Source organism: Oryzias melastigma, linkage group LG12 (assembly GCF_002922805.2).
Source record: "Oryzias melastigma strain HK-1 linkage group LG12, ASM292280v2, whole genome shotgun sequence".
Classification (NCBI taxonomy): Eukaryota; Metazoa; Chordata; class Actinopteri; order Beloniformes; family Adrianichthyidae; genus Oryzias; species Oryzias melastigma.
This window is the reverse complement of record NC_050523.1, coordinates 9552242-9559792: the sequence shown is the minus strand read 5'-3', so window position 1 is coordinate 9559792 and position 7551 is coordinate 9552242. Positions and strand designations below refer to the sequence as shown.

At 34.5% G+C, this 7551-nt stretch overlaps 1 long non-coding RNA gene across 1 annotated transcript in view; it reads left to right on the top strand.

Moving 5' to 3' along the window:
• Positions 1–173: 173 nt before the first annotated feature.
• The window catches only part of LOC112163089, a 10188-nt gene continuing 2810 nt past the window's right edge, over positions 174–7551 (top strand). Inside the window, exon 1 of the long non-coding RNA XR_002922225.2 lies at positions 174–1692. This is a non-coding gene — a long non-coding RNA (uncharacterized LOC112163089). The remainder of the gene's footprint in view (positions 1693–7551) is intronic.

The following is a 7551-nucleotide window of genomic DNA, read 5'->3' as shown; positions in this document are numbered from 1 at the left end:
CAGTCTCTTTGGTTTTTCCTTCTTTGGGGGGATTTTAATATTATTATTTTACAAGCTTTTATTTGCACATATTTCAAATCAGTTCATTAAACTGGATCCATATGTCACCTCCTAAAAACCCTTCTAATTTTGTCTTCATTATGACTAAAGTCAACATTGACTTAACTTTGTGTTACTAAAGGGGCTTTTATGTCGTGGATCTTAAAAGCATTTTCCTCAAAAACAAAAATGAGTCAGACTTTGACAGAATCATAACTCAAAGCCCCGTTTCTCCAGCCTCATTATGCCTTAAAATCATCTGTTTTCTTGAGTTATTCGGGGAAGAATGCCTCTTATCTTCTCTGTCATTAACTGACTCATGACATCACAGCCAGGAAGCGGTAATGTTAGGAACCAATAAAGTCAACAGGAAGGAACGTAAAGGATGAAGATTTTTCGTCATATCTATGAAAACTAACCATGCAGAAATAACTTTATTCTAAAGTCTTTGATACTGACTCTGCTGTGGACACTATGGCCTATTTATGAATGCTTAAAGCTCTACAAACAAGACAAACCAGATCTAATACACACTGTATGTGCGTGTGCGTGTGTTAGTCTGTCTGGGCCTCGTCCTGTTGCTAGTCAGATGGGTGTCTGTGAAGAGGATTATTACTGTAAGCCTGCTTTACCCATACACTGTCTCAAAGCCCTACATTCACAAGACCCACTTTCCACACCATCTACTATCTGCACTCCTTTTAGAATGACAGGCTACTTTTTTAAATCGTAAACAAAATTGCAATTCAACAATCCTTTATTTAATTAAAATTTGACCTAAACAGTTATGAACTTGAATATTATGTTGAAATCCTAAAAAAATAACTAGTAAAATAATTGATTTTTCTTCCAACAGTAGGGCAAGCTCAGCACCAAAAATGTATTTCACCCCAATTCTGCACTGTATAAATATTCTTCTAAAATCTGGAGACAAATCTCAAAATGACGTGCATAAAAACGGCTAAAACCTCTCAGTAATCCCTAACCTTTCAAATTTAGGTAAAGTAGCTTGGTGCCTTGTGTGTGTGTATTTGTGGTTACATGACCCACAAGTTGCCTCAGACAGGATGACCTTGTTTCTATAATTTCATTAAAACTGTTACAGGATTTGCAAACAACCTTAACAAAACATATGTTTAAAAATGTTTGCATCTATATATTCTTGGAAAACAGCATCACTTTATGAGCTAGCTAAGGTTTTAATGGTGGCTCAAAGGAAAAAAATCAAACTTTTGGTATAAAACTTTAAAGAATGTAGGGCAGATTTTTTTTTATTACTATTATTTTTTAAGATGATTATTTATTTAACTCATTTTTAAGCATAAAAACTGGTAATATGGTTATGAAGTTTTTTTAGTCATTTTATTTTGAAATACAAAGCATTTTTTTAATACAAAGCAGTTGACAAGATGGCCCTGATAAATGCACAGGAAGTTAGCATGGATGCTGAAAATACAAGCCTTAAATAAACACACATTAATGTTAAAATGAAAAAAAAATGCCTAAACGATCTTTTTTAGTATTTAAAAATGTTTAATGTTAAGTCTAAAATGAGCTTTAAGTTCTGCTGGGTTTAAAAAGTGCAGAGAAGCACTGGGATATGGCTATTTCCTGGAGTTTGAACTTTAAAACCTGGAAAAGACGTCACAAAGGGTGAGTAATTTTAAATTTTTTTGGAGGGACTGTTGTCTTTGTTTACTAAAACTTATATTTGTGTAATAATATTGCGTGTGGCTAAAACAAATATTGTTTTCTTGATCAATTGTTAGTTAGCCTATTTGGGGTTGTTTTCTTGTAGGCCTGTGTTTTTCTTTCAATGTATTTTAATTGTATTTTATTTATTGAAATACAAATAAACCAAATCATAATTCTTCCTATATTTATTAACTTTATTCTTAAGATTTTAAAGTGGTAGGCATTCAAAAAAGTGCCAGGGTTGTGAAAACAAACAATTGTTTAGCCAAATTTTGCCAAAACACTAATATCCAGTTATTCAAATGTAAAATTTAAATGTTTGAAGCAAAGTTCCAAAGCAGTTTTAACTTATTTCTCATGCTTTGGTAACAATTTTGATATAATTGTTTCTCTAGTTTGTGGAAAGATAACTGTTTTTCAGATCTATATACCCTAAAGGTCTCATCTGGCCCTTAAAGTCCCACTCCAACTATATTCTTTATCTATTGTAAAATCGTTCCTAGTGGTCGTTTAACTATAAAGGTGCCATTTTTAGTCAAAATAAACATATTTCTGTAGAGTAGCAATAGCTCATTAGAAATTATTCTCTGAGTTGTGGGCTGAACTGTTGGGATAGAAGTTAGCCTCAGCTAACACCCCATCATCCCTTTGTCTAAACTCTCTCCCACTAGCTTACAGCCCCTCACAAGTCCAAGCTAACATTATTGTAGGGATTAAAAAAAATGAGCTATTCAGCAGTACAGATTTGAGATGGCAGGTCAGATGAGTAAAAAGAAGATGTTAATGGATCGATTGGTCAGCACGTGGATGCATCAACACAATTTAAATAAAAAAAATACTAAATAAGTCTTCATGTATGTCCTCAGTCAGGTTAAAAACACCCAAAACATGATATTTGTTAGAGTGGTTCTTTAAGCCTTCTGATCCTCAAATGCCCGTCCTTCATGTTCTATGTTTGTGCTTTCACATAACTCCAACTTATCAGGTATTCACAGTGTGCAAGACAAAGGAACAGGAATGAAACATGCAAAAGGGATGCTAGGACCAGAGTTCACAAACATCAATATAAAGAAAACAGAATCTTCCCTCCACTTTTTTTGCATTCTAAACCAACCTTCCATCGAAGCTGCAGATCCTGTATTTTCCAAACCCCATTGGGTTAGAATCCTAAAAATGCAAATGTATGACTTTAGCATTTTGACATGTTTTTTTATAGTAGATGTTTCTGTCAAAGCCATATATATGCAAATAAAAACCCACAGAGATGGCAGGAAGCTGTTATATTAAATGTGTCGACTTGTCTTATGTGAGGTGTTGGCACGCAACATGCACCTAAACGTGTTTGTGGCAGAATGCAGCCAGTTTTTTTAAATTAAGTGTCCTTTGTGCAGCCACTTCTAGAGATACATTAATGTAACTTCCTCAAATACCGTCTGGAAATAAAATACATTCTTTATGTGTTTCCTTATAGTACGGTGGCCTTGAAGTCCAATTTACACCAACATATCACTCAATGCAACATTAAGGATCACAATTAAAAAATCAAAATACATAATCAAAAAACATTACATTTTAGAAATACAAAAAAATCCAGAAACTAAAATACAATAAAAAAAAATCCAGTGTCAATAAAATGTTTAAGAAAACAAAAGTAATTTCCAGAAAAGGGTGATATGGGACATTGCAGACTGATGGTCCATAGTACCCACCTTTTCTGTTTTTTCCGTTTAATTTTTTTTACTTTATGATTTCTGAAAACGACTTTTTTTCCTGAAACATATTTTTTCTTTTTTACAAAATCCGTAAAAGGTATGTAGTATGGGAAACTGCTGATTGAATGATGACATTTGTCCATCATTTCAACCAAATCATGGCATGAAGCAATACTGGGTATGCTTCGTACTAATCATAAAACCTTTATCAGTTTGCATTTGATGAAACTCAAATGTCAAAAAGCAAATATGCTTGTCCAATCTGCAATGTCACATAATTTCTGCCTTTTCTGGGCTTGTATTGTGTTTCATTTTAAACATTTTGATTTCTGGAAATTACTTTCGTTTCGTGAAATGTTTCATTTTACATGTTTTGTTAATGTTTTTGCATTGAGGGATTTGGTGTGATTTCCACTTCAGGGCCACCGTAATAAATCCTTATCTTGAAGACCCTGACAGTGGCTAAAGCTAACATAAAAATAGGTGGAAATGGTTCAAAACGGTTTGACCTCAATGCTTTTATTTACCCTTAATTTCTAGTTGTTTACGTCTCTTCTTTCGTTCTCTGTACATCAGTGGCCTTCTGTTTTGTCGCGCATGAGTAGATCACCAGTTGTTAGTATTTAGATGTAGCTGATGATTCAACTGGAAGCACAAGGCCGCGTTATTTGGGCAGGAGGACGTTTTGTGTACTGATGTGTATTTAGGTGGGGGTCCTCCAGGACTGTCTGGGTGGGGTTGGAGGCCTGATCTTTTGTGTCTAGATGCGCCATGACCTTTTCATGTCATGGATTATTCTAACTCTGAAGCAGCATCCCTTTTGTTTGGTTGAGTTGTTGTGCCCAAATGTGCATCGCGTTTATTAATGTCATTATGGAGTTTTGGTTGTTTAGAGGGTTGCGGGCGTTTTTAGTTTGTTTTGTTTATTATTTGCTTACCTCTTGTGTTTATTTGCACATGTGCCGGCGCAGGGGGGGGTGCAATCCTGTGCTGGTAGACACAAAGCCAGCCCCCATCCCCCTCTTCCTCCTCCCCTGGGGGGGTGGATAAGACAGTCTGCCCAACTGCCAGCGCCCAGCGGGAGGGGGCTGGGTCTCGGTATGGGAGGTTACAGACAAGGTGGGGTGGGGACAGTCTAGCCATGTTTACAAGCTGGAAGTGTTTGTTGGGGGTTTGAAGTCGAGGACTGTCACTTCTGGGATTCATATGCTTATTTGGATACGGCCACGGCCTGCAGTCAAGTTTTTCCTAATCTCATTGATGTAGACATCAAACACAAAAATGTTGACAGTAACTATGCAAATGATTTTTAAAGTTTGCATCTTCATACATGTGGTTAAAGAAATAAACTGGTTAAAAGGCAGCCATTTTTAAGAATTGTTTTAATTTGAGCCCTTATTAATCTGTTTCAAGATGATGTCTGATAGTGTACTATAGAAGTAGTGCTGCCACAAGCTATTTTTTAAATAGTTGATTAATCACCAATTTCTTTTCTGATTACTCGACTAACCTGGTTATGTTAATGCTGAAGTTAATAGCTGAAAACGCTAAAGTTGATAGCTGGAAATGCTGAAGTTAATAGCTGAAATTGCTGAAGTTAATAGCTGAAAATGCTGAAGCTAATATCTAAAAATGCTGAAGTTGATAGCTGTAAACGTTGAAGTTGATAGCTGTAAACGTTGAAGTTGATAGCTGAAAATGCCGAAGCTAATAGCTGAAAACGCTGAAGTTGATAGCTGAAAATGCTGAAGTTAATAGCTGAAAACGCTGAAGTTGATAGCTGAAAATGCTGAAGCTAATATCTAAAAATGCTGAAGTTGATAGCTGTAAACGCTGAAGTTGATAGCTGAAAACGCTCAAGCTAATAGCTAAAAATGCTGAAGTTGATAGCTGAAAACGCTGAAGCTAATAGCTGAAAACACTTATGTTGATAGTTGAAAATGCTGAAGCTAATAGCTAAAAACGCTGAAGTTGATAGCTGAAAACGCTGTAGCTAATATCTAAAAATTCTGAAGTTGAATTTTTCCAATCATTCCAACAGCACATAAATGCAGCATTTCTTTAAGTTTGTACTTTTTTCTGAAATAAATCATCCCATTGGTGCAGGTGGCACTAAAATGAGAAAAACATACTTCTGATTAATACAACTACTTGTGTAATTTCCCTGTTCGCATGATTTGCATCTAGAAATTTAAAATTTCTTTGATGACATTATCAAAAATGTATGCAAATAAAGTAAGAATGGTAAACAGCGGTTGTTTTTATTTGTTGTCATGTTTTTTCCTTCCTTCCAACTATTTGTAGCGTTGTATAACCTTTTAACCTGCTTCAAAAAGTGCAATCGTTTTTGAGTCTTGACTATATTAAGTCTATGGTCTTCACCCAGCCTTGTAATTTTGGTAATGAAATTAAACTAGTGGGATAAAGGAGTACAAAATGTGCTGTCATTTCTGTGTCACTGTTAAACTCAATAAGCTCAGGATGTCCTGGTTTGTCTATTCGTTGTGTCTTTTTTTTGATCGTCTCAGGTTGAGGTCATTATGTCTTTCTAAAAATTGGCAAGGATTGTTTTAGAGTTAGTCTTTTATAATGTCTCAAGTGAAAACTTTATTCCAACGTCAAGCTGGAAGAAGAGTCATGATGGTGGATTTCTGTTGGGAAATACATTTTTATCAGTCACGAATCTTAGGTTTTGATCATTTCAGCAATAAATTCAAAACTAGCATTAATAAAACTGTTTTTTAATAAACAAACTGAGAATTTGCAGTTAAACTCGAAGAAAGTATAGTATTAATGTGCAGCAAATGTTGGCGGTATTGACAGCAGCTGACTTTTTGTTGTGAATAATTAAAATTATTCACAAAAATGTCTTAAATATTTGTAATAATTCTTATTACAGAAAATTAGATTATACTTAAAATAAAGAGAGATTAAAGTTCAAGTACGTGATCTTTTCAGATAGTATGTTAAAACTTTTTTTTTAATCTCTCTGCTGGTTGTAGGATCTTTTATTTCTTTTCAACATGCTTAGTAATATAATATATTACTTTTAGAAAGGTATTGACGTCAAGATCTAAGTGACAGTATTCACAACTTCTAAAAAGCTACTCAAACCTAGGAAATTGTCATTTTGACTAAACATTCATGTTTCTGTTTTGTCTCTCAAGCAGCAGTAAGCTCTTAACAGAAATGCAAAAAAGTGACATAATAAACACTACAGATGCAAATGACATTCAGTGTCATTTATTTATTTTCTAAGTGGACATTTTCCTAAACACCTACATTTTATATTTTTCTCATTCCTGTCTTTCCGTTGAACCATTTAGTTTAATGCAAAGATTCAGCAACCATTTCTTTAATTTGCATTTTGTGGAGAATGTGACTTCTTCCCTCCTATTTTATATACTTTTTCCATTTAATTTCCCACATCACTCTTTTTTTATTTGACATCTTTGCTCGTTATTAACAATATAAATCCAGAAAAGTCAGTGAGAATGCCTAACATTGAGTGTGAAAAATCAATTCTTGGTTTCAATATTGACTTAAAAAATGTTTTAAGGCTACAGTTACCCTTTTCCATGTAGTCTCAGTCAAGAGTTCACCTCTTGATTATAAATCGTGCTGTCTTTGACCCAATAAGGCCATTGATCTTTACAAACAAAACCAATACAGAAGAACTCTTGATGGCAGACCTGCTAATGTAGTGCTTGAATATAGATTTTCATTTTTAAAGATAAGAGATGATGGGAGAACACTAAATCTTTCCTACATTCCTAAGCTGAAGGCAAAGGAAACTGGGTGTTTGTTATTGCTGCTTTATGATTACTAATTCATTTAGACAGAAATATGTCAACCTCAACATACCATAATACTCTAACTGTACCTTACAGCTTGTCTGCATAGTTTAAAGACGTTCCTTGTTTTTAAAGCATCAGTCACGACTGCCCCTAATGTCTCTATCTGTGGGTGAAAAATGGGCAAACCTTCCCTCACAAAATGGTCATTTTGATGACCGCTTGATGAGCCTGTAGAGCCAAAATGCAATTTACAGTCAGTTGACAATCCAAAAAATAATCTACCCTTTGTTTGTAACGATAATAATACT